Below are 12,596 nucleotides of genomic sequence, written 5' to 3'. Positions count from 1 at the left end.
AGTTTAACTGTCGATTGCGTATTTGGAGGTTTGGCTCTAAAGATGAGGCTGTTTCTATTTTGAGAAAACGCTTTGTTAAAAGCTGTTCTCAACAGACGCTTACTGTATCCACGAGCCATTAGGCGTTCTCGTAAAAGGTTAGCCTGTATTTTGAAATCCTTATCAGATGTGCAATTACACCGTAGGCGTATGTATTGGGCGTATGGAATACTACGTATAAGCGCCCCTGGGTGGGCGCTAGACGCATGTAATATTACATTCCCTGACGTCTCCTTTCTGTATAGGTTAGTCGTCAGGTGTCCATCCACATGTTTGAGTACCGTTAGGTCAAGGAAATTAACACTCGAGTCACTGATGGTAGATGTTAACTTCAAGTTGAAGTCGTTTATATTTAGTTGGGCAATAAACTCATCTAGCATTGATTTTGAACCTGTCCAGACAGCAAAAATGTCGTCTATATAACGAAACCAGATTGCCACAGAGGAAAAAAAATGGGATAAATTTTCATCTGATGTGATTTGTCGCTCCCACCCCCCCAGGTACAGGTTGGCGTAGGCCGGGGCACAACAAGTGCCCATGGCCACGCCCTGCACCTGGAGGTAGTGGGACCCGTTGAAAGTAAACCAGTTGTGTTTCAAAATAAACAATAGAAGTTCCAAAATAAAATCACAAAATGGCCAAGTGTGATGATCTTGCTCATATAAGAACGTGCGTATCATCCCGACGCCCTGCTCGTGAGGGATACTGGAGTATAATGCCTCCACATCCAAAGTCACGAGCAGGGCGTCGGGAGGAACCACCATATCTTCAATCATTTTTAAAAACTCGAGTGTGTCCTTGACGTATGACGGTAACCGCACTACGTGTGGTAGTAAATAATAATCGATCAAACGACTCGCATTTTCAGTTAAACTTCCAATGCCCGATACAATAGGCCTCCCCGGTGGAGAAGTTAAATTTTTATGGGTTTTTGGGAGTGAATAGAATGTCGCCTGTCTCGGAAATTTGTTGTTAAGAAAATTATAACAGTCTTTGTCTATAAGAGCCAATTGATATGCACGTCCAATTATGTCCAAATACTCTGCTTTAAATTCTGTAGTAACCGATGGGGATATCTTTTTGTACCATGTACGATATTGAGAGGATATTAAGGCACATTTTTTCGTATCCCTCTCGAGTCATCAATACTAGGTTACCACCCTTATCTGAGGGTTTGATAACCAAGTCTGTATGGTTTCTTAGTTTGTTAAGCATCTGTAGTTGTTGTTTAGAAAGATTATTTTGTGTTGATTTTAGCTCACAATTTTTAATCTCACCTACCACTGTGGTCAGAAAAGCCAAAAGGTTAGGATTTGTAGTCAAGTCAGGGAAATTATTGGATTTTGGTTTGAAGGGGACCTGTCTTGGATTTGCTGTCTTTGTTTGTATAGGTTGATCGGGGGACTGGGAATCCGGAAGACTGCCTTCCTCCAATAGTAAGATTAGATCCCGTAGAACACGGAATTCTTGCATTGTATAATGTTTTATTTTTTCTGAAATTTCTTTATCTTGTGTATTGCGTTGTCTTTCTGGGTCGTAGATATGTTTATACGTCAAGTTCCTTATGAACATATAGACGTCCTTTATGGTCTCATATCTATCCATAGGAGTAGATGGACAGAACGTGAGGCCAAGTTCAAGGACCTCTTGTTCTTGGGGGGAGAAGTGATAAGGGGTTAAGTTAATGATCGATAATTTTAAGTGGGAAGGCTTAGTGATGTGCTCAGGGGAAAATTTGAGGCCTGGGCCTGTGAAGCTGCAAAGTGGCCATCAATAGTGGTTTGTCTAAGAGAGGTAGTGCTGGGTATATTTAAAGGTAGTGTGTTAGAAAAAACCGGTGCCACAGCACCTAGTGAATGTGTTTGAGAATTAGATGTGAAATCTTGTGTGGATGGATTACTTGAATTAGTGTTAGTGGATAAGGGTTGCAACATTTGTATCGCTTGGAGAGCCAGGGGTCCCAAATAAGGGTCCTGTGCTTCCAAACCATCTTGTGTGAGTGCCTCGACAGATCGAACAGTCTGTCCAATTTGAGTCCCCCCAGTTCCTAATGGTTGAAATTTGGAAGTTTCATCGGGTCGCTTTTTGGAGCGTGGTGTGTAATTGGCTCCTTCCTGTTGTCCTCGTTTACGTGTCGCCATGTCTGTTTTTGGTCTAGTATCTTGATTAGATCTAATCGATGTTTTGGATCTATTAGATTGTGCGGAGATCGAAGACGAGTCTGATTCCCAGTCGGTTTCCCTTGGACCTGTATTCAACATCTGTTCACGGGGGCCTCGCGAATAGCGGGGTCGCCTTGAACTATTGGGTCCCGGCCATCGGTAAGCATAGCCTTCCGTGAAGGCCATCTTATCTTTTAAAAATTTAGTTTGTTTTTTACCAATGATATCCCTATTAAGTTTGATTCCATACTCCTTCACCTCCTTCCATCTTGCCTCGTAATGTATATGTTTTTTTAGATTCTCGTTCTTAGTATATAAAGATGATAACTCAGTATCCAAAGTAGCTAGGTCTAATTTGTATTGGGACACCAACAGCTGGCACAAGTCGGTACTGCATTTGGTTAGAATACGTTCCCACAAAGTTCTAAACTCGCTCGAAGCATTATCGAAGGAGGGGAATAGATGAATCCTCAGACCCATAGGGCATACATTTGCCTGTATATACTTCAAGAAAAATTCTATATGCCAATATAGATTTGACTTTTTTTTAATAAGTCTCTTTACTGTATTAATATATTGGTTTAGGCTTATATCGTCCTTGGCCGGGATGTTACAGGTAGATTCAATTTCAGTCATAAGACCCGTCCATGCATTTCCAACGAAATCCATGGTTGTCCTATGAGTTCTATCAGTTGTTGTTAGAATGATTTATGGTCTCTTCTATATAGGTTTCTATTTTTTGAAGAAATGTGTATAAATTATGGCTTGACTAAATAAACAAATACAAAATTATCTTCAAAGGCCAGATGCAGGCCAAAAATTGGCACTAGAAAATTATAGGCAACTTTTTACGGGGTTTTTTTGCATAAAAGATGTTTCACGATCCTTCCATATGATACTGCTCAAATATAATATGTATACAAGGTAATAAGTGATACTTAAACCTATATACTTTGCTGCTTGCCACTTCCCAGGATGGCTGGTGCTTCCACCTTTATATCAGAATTATTTTACAAGTCATGTGTCCACAGATAGCAGCCATCTTGGCCATGACGTATCCAATTTAGGGTGTGCCCCTATCCTCAATTGATCAATTGCATTTGGAAGGATTGGGAAACAGAGATTTCGGGCACAGGAGTTTTGTTAAAAAGATTTCTTTTATTCAACACAGAACTAAATATTTTAAAATCATAGAAAAATACAGGCAAATAATTGTGTATTAAGGACACAGTGAGACCACACAACAATGGTCTATGTTGTACAATATCTCAGTGCATAGAACTTATAAAAGTCGGTTTACATACAGTTCAAAGTACAAGATCATTAGTAGTCATATAATCCTTGGAAACGTATTGCTTGTTATCAGAAGAACCGCCGACGGACACCCAAGCAGTATGGTGCCGGTCAGCAGGGTCGACTGAAAATATAAGTTAACATTCACCATGTAATATATGACCTTTGCTCGACATGTTTCGCTTTCTTAGACAAAAAAGCTTCATCTGGAGCATATCATTTCTTTTGTCTGTGTGAGAAATAACAGTATTTAGATAGATTACATATATGTGTTACCTTATTTTCAGTATGTTATAATTACAATTGCATATCATTTATCTTTCCTTTTAATTACATATAATCGTCTTACACATCTCAGATAAGTCCTTCTATTTTTGCAATATTAACACAATATAACATTGGGTCTTAAGTTGCATTCAGACACTAGAGGAGTTTAGGGGAAAGAACGGAGGTTGCCAATAGTGAGTATATGTGGGGATCCATGCTGTAATTATAGTATAAGCATATATATCCTATTTATATACCTGGTAAATGGACAGAAAGATGTATACATACCTGTACATATAGTAATCAGGCACATATCTCAATTTCCATAGAGAATTCTTTAACGAGGAGGACTGTGCGTTTTGGGAAACTCAAAAAGGCAATGTATAGTGACATAGTAGTGAGGGTAGTCACTCCATGTCTCATATCTGGGTGGATGAGAGCAGAAAAAACAATGTTTGTCAGAGTAGTAAGCGTTTTAATTCTATGATATCACTTTAAGGGAAAGCCCATAGGAATGCCAAACCATAAGCTCAAATGTTCTAAAGTGGTAAAATCTGTATGCCTCATGCTTGTTATAAGAGTGTGTAAGTACCCATAGAGCCCATAGAACATCTGCCCTAAAAGGGGGGGGGGGGGCAACAGAAAAGACACATAGTCATTCTGGACCGTAAGAGAAGACAGGTGCCATGCGTTTATAAACGATTACACACTAACATATAGAGTTTACCCATTCGTATATGGGCTACCCCTGTAATAAAATATATATCATGTATACTGATTTGCTTTCACACACATATGTGAAAATGTGTGTGTAATCAATTTCGTATCCGGCCCACCCTCCTCTATAATAGTAGGGGGGTGACCAGGGTTATATATAGATAAGCAGTTGCTACATGAGGTCCAAGATGAGTACATGCAAAGCGTACTTAGAATAAACATAAGTAATAAACATAGTAGTAAATATATATAGAGTGCCACCCAAGATGATAGATCGCTATGCAGTACAAAAGTTCCAAACATACACAGACACCTTAGCAATGCTCACCAAACTTAGGAAGGACCAGAGCCTAAATGTAGGGAGCATGTCTCCTCTGCTTGTATGTCGGCTGTTAAGCACAGTAAGATTAAGGTGAATTCCCGGATATCACAAAAGTGTAATGTTACAGTATTAATACTGGCCATATAAAGCTTACCCCTTGCCACGCTGTTCCCAGCTTCCGCACAGTCCTCACCGGATGGGGAACCTCCACCATACCAGGGCTTGTAAATGGCGCCCTTAAGTAGCATGGATCCCGGGTGGTTCGTCAAACGGACGTCACCGCCCCGGCCACTCCCACCGGACATCGCTCGAGAGCTAGCGCGGGGACACCCCGGCGAGGCTCTCGGCTTAGTCACAGGTGTATGCAGACTATACAGAGGCAGGAAGTGCCTCCGCAGTCCGCTCAGGTGCCACAGGAAGTTCCGCCCGGAAGGGGCGGGACTGACCTGCGGCCTATCTGGCCGCACATATCTCACTGATGAGGCCGACCTCCATGCTTACCCACACTGCCCCCACAGGATCGGTCCGCAATTACATCAGAATTCTAATTGCCTGAAATGAAAAAACAACACAACAAGGACAGAAATTATATATTTAAAAAATACAGATATAAAAGCAAATTTCACTAAGGTACAAAAATGTTCCTGGTGAAACCAGGAGATATATATCGGTAACATATTTGTTTATCAAAAATTATTCTATAACCATGTTTATTTTTTGACATTAACCACTAGTAAGGGCTTCAATAGTAACAGCCCTAATGAAAGAACAGGGGCTGAACTGCCCCCTACTAGAAACACTTCCATACTTCAAACCCCAAGAGAAAGTTGCATATTTTGACTTATTATAAATCCTCAAGATCATAGTATTGATGAGATAGGGATTATAGCACAAAAAACTGTTTGTTATACATAAGAAAGGAAGAGGGGTATATGTGCCATAAGACCTATTTAATGTGAAGAGGTATCAGAATAATTGAATATATGTATATACGGGGGGAGGATGATCACGCCAAAACCAAGCCGACACCCTGACCCATATATCCCACAGAGGGCCATTATCGTAACCCGAGTATACTACTCGAGGTCAATTAGATCTGTTGGCATTAGGTAAGCAAGGAAACCTTCACAGAAAGGGTTTGTACGACTGTGTTTCGTTTAACCCAGGTCTATAAGTGGCATTGAGACGCTCTATCCAGAGAGTTTCTCTCTGGAGAATTTTTTTGTCCCAGTTGCCACCCCGAGGATCTTGAGGGATAACCTCAAGCACATAAAATCTTGCCTTTTTGGGATTGAACCTGTGGTATAGGTCAAGGTGTCTGCTCACGGGCGTGATCATCCTTCCCCCTGCTGATACGTACACATGGTCATTTATCCTTTGGCGGAGCTCTCTTATAGTTTTACCTATATAGAACATACCGCAGGTGCAATGCATCATGTATACCACTCCACGTGTGCTACAGTCGGCTCGAAATTTTGGAGCAAACGTCTCCCCATTAGGTAAAGTGTATTCAGTATTCTCCTCTATCCAAGGACATAAAGCGCATTTGCGACATTTATAAGTACCTCTACCTGTTGTTACTTTATTTCTAATGGGTTGATAGTGGCTTGTTGTTAGTTGATCTCTTAAAGATCTTGTTCTCCTGAAAACAATTTGGGGATGTTTGCCCACGTATTTGTTTATAACTGGATCATCACGAAGAAGATGCCAGTTCCGTTCAAGAATATCTCTCAATACTTTTTCATGAGCAGAGTATTTGGTTATTAGTTTAACTGTCGATTGCGTATTTGGAGGTTTGGCTCTAAAGATGAGGCTGTTTCTATTTTGAGAAAACGCTTTGTTAAAAGCTGTTCTCAACAGACGCTTACTGTATCCACGAGCCATTAGGCGTTCTCGTAAAAGGTTAGCCTGTATTTTGAAATCCTTATCAGATGTGCAATTACACCGTAGGCGTATGTATTGGGCGTATGGAATACTACGTATAAGCGCCCCTGGGTGGGCGCTAGACGCATGTAATATTACATTCCCTGACGTCTCCTTTCTGTATAGGTTAGTCGTCAGGTGTCCATCCACATGTTTGAGTACCGTTAGGTCAAGGAAATTAACACTCGAGTCACTGATGGTAGATGTTAACTTCAAGTTGAAGTCGTTTATATTTAGTTGGGCAATAAACTCATCTAGCATTGATTTTGAACCTGTCCAGACAGCAAAAATGTCGTCTATATAACGAAACCAGATTGCCACAGAGGAAAAAAAATGGGATAAATTTTCATCTGATGTGATTTGTCGCTCCCACCCCCCCAGGTACAGGTTGGCGTAGGCCGGGGCACAACAAGTGCCCATGGCCACGCCCTGCACCTGGAGGTAGTGGGACCCGTTGAAAGTAAACCAGTTGTGTTTCAAAATAAACAATAGAAGTTCCAAAATAAAATCACAAAATGGCCAAGTGTGATGATCTTGCTCATATAAGAACGTGCGTATCATCCCGACGCCCTGCTCGTGAGGGATACTGGAGTATAATGCCTCCACATCCAAAGTCACGAGCAGGGCGTCGGGAGGAACCACCATATCTTCAATCATTTTTAAAAACTCGAGTGTGTCCTTGACGTATGACGGTAACCGCACTACGTGTGGTAGTAAATAATAATCGATCAAACGACTCGCATTTTCAGTTAAACTTCCAATGCCCGATACAATAGGCCTCCCCGGTGGAGAAGTTAAATTTTTATGGGTTTTTGGGAGTGAATAGAATGTCGCCTGTCTCGGAAATTTGTTGTTAAGAAAATTATAACAGTCTTTGTCTATAAGAGCCAATTGATATGCACGTCCAATTATGTCCAAATACTCTGCTTTAAATTCTGTAGTAACCGATGGGGATATCTTTTTGTACCATGTCCCCGCGCTAGCTCTCGAGCGATGTCCGGTGGGAGTGGCCGGGGCGGTGACGTCCGTTTGACGAACCACCCGGGATCCATGCTACTTAAGGGCGCCATTTACAAGCCCTGGTATGGTGGAGGTTCCCCATCCGGTGAGGACTGTGCGGAAGCTGGGAACAGCGTGGCAAGGGGTAAGCTTTATATGGCCAGTATTAATACTGTAACATTACACTTTTGTGATATCCGGGAATTCACCTTAATCTTACTGTGCTTAACAGCCGACATACAAGCAGAGGAGACATGCTCCCTACATTTAGGCTCTGGTCCTTCCTAAGTTTGGTGAGCATTGCTAAGGTGTCTGTGTATGTTTGGAACTTTTGTACTGCATAGCGATCTATCATCTTGGGTGGCACTCTATATATATTTACTACTATGTTTATTACTTATGTTTATTCTAAGTACGCTTTGCATGTACTCATCTTGGACCTCATGTAGCAACTGCTTATCTATATATAACCCTGGTCACCCCCCTACTATTATAGAGGAGGGTGGGCCGGATACGAAATTGATTACACACACATTTTCACATATGTGTGTGAAAGCAAATCAGTATACATGATATATATTTTATTACAGGGGTAGCCCATATACGAATGGGTAAACTCTATATGTTAGTGTGTAATCGTTTATAAACGCATGGCACCTGTCTTCTCTTACGGTCCAGAATGACTATGTGTCTTTTCTGTTGCCCCCCCCCCCCCCCCCCTTTTAGGGCAGATGTTCTATGGGCTCTATGGGTACTTACACACTCTTATAACAAGCATGAGGCATACAGATTTTACCACTTTAGAACATTTGAGCTTATGGTTTGGCATTCCTATGGGCTTTCCCTTAAAGTGATATCATAGAATTAAAACGCTTACTACTCTGACAAACATTGTTTTTCTGCTCTCATCCACCCAGATATGAGACATGGAGTGACTACCCTCACTACTATGTCACTATACATTGCCTTTTTGAGTTTCCCAAAACGCACAGTCCTCCTCGTTAAAGAATTCTCTATGGAAATTGAGATATGTGCCTGATTACTATATGTACAGGTATGTATACATCTTTCTGTCCATTTACCAGGTATATAAATAGGATATATATGCTTATACTATAATTACAGCATGGATCCCCACATATACTCACTATTGGCAACCTCCGTTCTTTCCCCTAAACTCCTCTAGTGTCTGAATGCAACTTAAGACCCAATGTTATATTGTGTTAATATTGCAAAAATAGAAGGACTTATCTGAGATGTGTAAGACGATTATATGTAATTAAAAGGAAAGATAAATGATATGCAATTGTAATTATAACATACTGAAAATAAGGTAACACATATATGTAATCTATCTAAATACTGTTATTTCTCACACAGACAAAAGAAATGATATGCTCCAGATGAAGCTTTTTTGTCTAAGAAAGCGAAACATGTCGAGCAAAGGTCATATATTACATGGTGAATGTTAACTTATATTTTCAGTCGACCCTGCTGACCGGCACCATACTGCTTGGGTGTCCGTCGGCGGTTCTTCTGATAACAAGCAATACGTTTCCAAGGATTATATGACTACTAATGATCTTGTACTTTGAACTGTATGTAAACCGACTTTTATAAGTTCTATGCACTGAGATATTGTACAACATAGACCATTGTTGTGTGGTCTCACTGTGTCCTTAATACACAATTATTTGCCTGTATTTTTCTATGATTTTAAAATATTTAGTTCTGTGTTGAATAAAAGAAATCTTTTTAACAAAACTCCTGTGCCCGAAATCTCTGTTTCCCAATCCTTCCAAATGCAATTGATCAATTGAGGATAGGGGCACACCCTAAATTGGATACGTCATGGCCAAGATGGCTGCTATCTGTGGACACATGACTTGTAAAATAATGCTGTACCCAAATGAAATTGACATCCTTTTTTTCCCCCACAAACAGAGCTTTCTTTTGGTGGTATTTGATCACCTGTGCGATTTTTACTTTTTGCGCTATAAACAAAAAAAGAGCGACAATTTTGAAAAAATAACAATATTTTTCACATTTTTTTTATGAAATTCCCCCCCCCCCCCAAAAGATTAAAAAATCAAATTTTTTTAACATTTTAGGCCAATTTGTTTTCTGCTACATATGCTTGGTAAGAAAAAAATTGCAATACGCGTATTTTGATTGGTTTGCGCAAAAGTTATTGCAGTTACTAACTAAGGGAAAGATTTCTGTCATTTTTGGTGTTTTTTTTTTTTAACGAGTAATGGCGGAGATCTGCAATTTTTTGCGGGACTGTGACATTGCGGCGGACAGATCGGACCCTTGACTGACATTTTTGACACTTTTGGGGGTACCAGTGACATTACTACAGTATGCATATGGACTGTTACTGTAAAAATTACACTGGCAGGGAAGGGGTTAACTTTATTGGTGATGCAGGGGTTAAGTGTGTCCCTAGGGGCGTGCTTCTTACTGTAAAGGGGTGTGGCTAGTGATGTAACCACAGAGACATACGATCCTACATAGCAGGATCGTATGATCTCTGCAGTTAGTTTAGGGAGAATGACAGGTGGCTTTGTTTACATCAGCAGCCTGCCTTTCTCCCTCTCCACGGGGAGATCACTCGGGTCCGCTGGTCACACGCGCGGACTTGTTAGGGAACGAGCGGGGGTGGGCGTGCGCCTCCGGCGGCACGTGCTCGCCCCCTAGAGGCTCACAGGCTAGCGACGTAGTACTACGTCACTTTGCCTGTACGGGGCTGACCGCCGCAGTAAATAGTCGTGCGGCGGTCGGCAAGTGGTTAAGTCACATGTCCATTTTCACAAAACCAAAATGCACCAGAAGTGCACAGGAAACACGTCTGAAAAACAGCAAAATCGCAGTAGAAAACCCATATGCCTTTTTTTCCTGTAATTTTGCTACAAAGCAGTGTGAAAGGGCCCTGAAAGTGTATTTCAAGCCAAAACATATTTTTTAGTTGTGGACCTGGATGCATACTAATGAGGGGTAGAACCCCGGTTAGGCGTCATGCACACTAGCCTACATTTACCACAGATGGGGGAAAACGCAGTAAAATCACAGCAAAAGTGTGGTTTTGCCACTTTTGTTTTTTCCCACGGATGGCGGTCAAAACAATGCTATCCTGAATGGGATATTTTGGCGTTCAAGAGAGGGAGGTTGAAGCTCACCTAAGCGCAGCAGCCCATAAACTCTTCTTAAAGCCTATGTGTGCATTGACACATTGGGGTTGATTTACTAAAGGCAAATCCACTGTGAGCTACAAGTGTAGTCACTGTAGATCTGAGGGGGACATGCAAGGAAAATAAAAAACAGCATTTTTGCTTGCACACGATTGAATGATAAAATCAGCAGAGCTTCTCCTCATTTCATATCTTCCCCTCAGATCTACAGCACTTCCGCACAGTGAATTTGCCTTTTTTGGAGTTGAGTTTAGGAGCTTTGGCAAAAAAACACCAAAAAGCTCCTAAATTCAAGTTTAGGAGCTGCCAGTGTAGGCTAGTGTACATGAAGCCTAAGGATTGGCCATACAACATTACCAAAAAAGAAAAATGGACTTTAAAGGGACCAGAACTACAGTTAGATTGAAATCAACTATCTTTATTCCAAATGTAGCACTACTCCCATGGGAGCTACTGGTCACGGATTCCCCTGGGTTACCCATAGCAACAACTTGACAATGTAGCATATTCTAAGTGCTTGGCTCAGTCAGAAAACAGTCCAGGGGTTTGAGTTTTTGTTTGTTTATTGGAGAACTGGGATAAGGAGAAGGGATGAGTGGGATACTCAACTGAATAAATTATGCACAATTGCTGGGACTTCTGAATAAAATTGAGTGTGGCAAGGCCGCTGCTTCACCTTGCCACTAAGTGAAGAAGAATTAGATGAACTGTACTGTACTGTGAATCGCTTTTCAGGGTCCTACTTGGCACCCCCTTTGTCCCCACTCTTCAGTTCTATACGGCACCCCTTTTTATCTGACACTCTGTGTGAGCTGACTCCTTGATCCTCTGACTTCACTGGAGTGGTCCCCCTTCCTGGGCAGACCCTTTGTCAAGTCCCCTCGTACTCACGGGCACTGTTTTTCCCAGAAGACTCTGCCAGCAGCTCCACTGTCAGCTCCACTGTATCCTCTTCAGCTCAGCTCCACACCACACCTGGTTCACTAGGCCGACTGCCTAAGACCACTTTCCGCATACAGAATAGGGGAGACCAGCCGTCAACCTCCTCCTGGGACTCTGCTTCCCACCAAAGATGCCCTGTCATATGTCCCCCTGGCTTTTATGAGCAATCCCAGGATGCACTGCAAGAGTGCCCAACCACTGAGACTCCCACAAAAGCCAATGTGTCACTGGCTCGGTTTCCTCCACTGTCTAACAGACTCCCCTATTGGATGCAGCGGGGACACTCCCTCAGACCCAGTGAATCACATTTGGAAACATGCAACAGACAACCTAATAGATCAGGCTCCCCTGATAAGCAGAAGGAGCATAAGATGCTTTTACCTAACACCTACCTAGGAGGGTGCTACACAAATTATTGGGTACAAAACAGCATATAAGAACAAATTTAACTCCAAATGTACATCAAACATGATAACATTATCTGCCTCATATGAGGTTGAAATGGGCTCCTCGATATAACTGGTAAATTATAGTATAGAAAATTTAGAAGTATCACTTTTTTGGAGAAGTGCCGCAACCTTGGGTTGATAGATCCAGCTCGCTTAGCGTTAGTAGCGAAACATGTTAAGCTGGATCTAGATACCCAAGTTTGTGGTACTTCCCCAACCGAGTGATATGTCTAAGTCTTCTATACTATCAATTAGTGGCTACTGTAATGTATGCTCAGCAGCTTGTTAACAG

Source organism: Pelophylax lessonae (assembly GCF_965119305.1).
Source record: "Pelophylax lessonae genome assembly, chromosome: 7".
Lineage (NCBI taxonomy): Eukaryota > Metazoa > Chordata > Amphibia > Anura > Ranidae > Pelophylax > Pelophylax lessonae.
The sequence above is the reverse complement of the archived record's forward strand: the minus strand, read 5'-3'. Positions refer to the sequence as shown.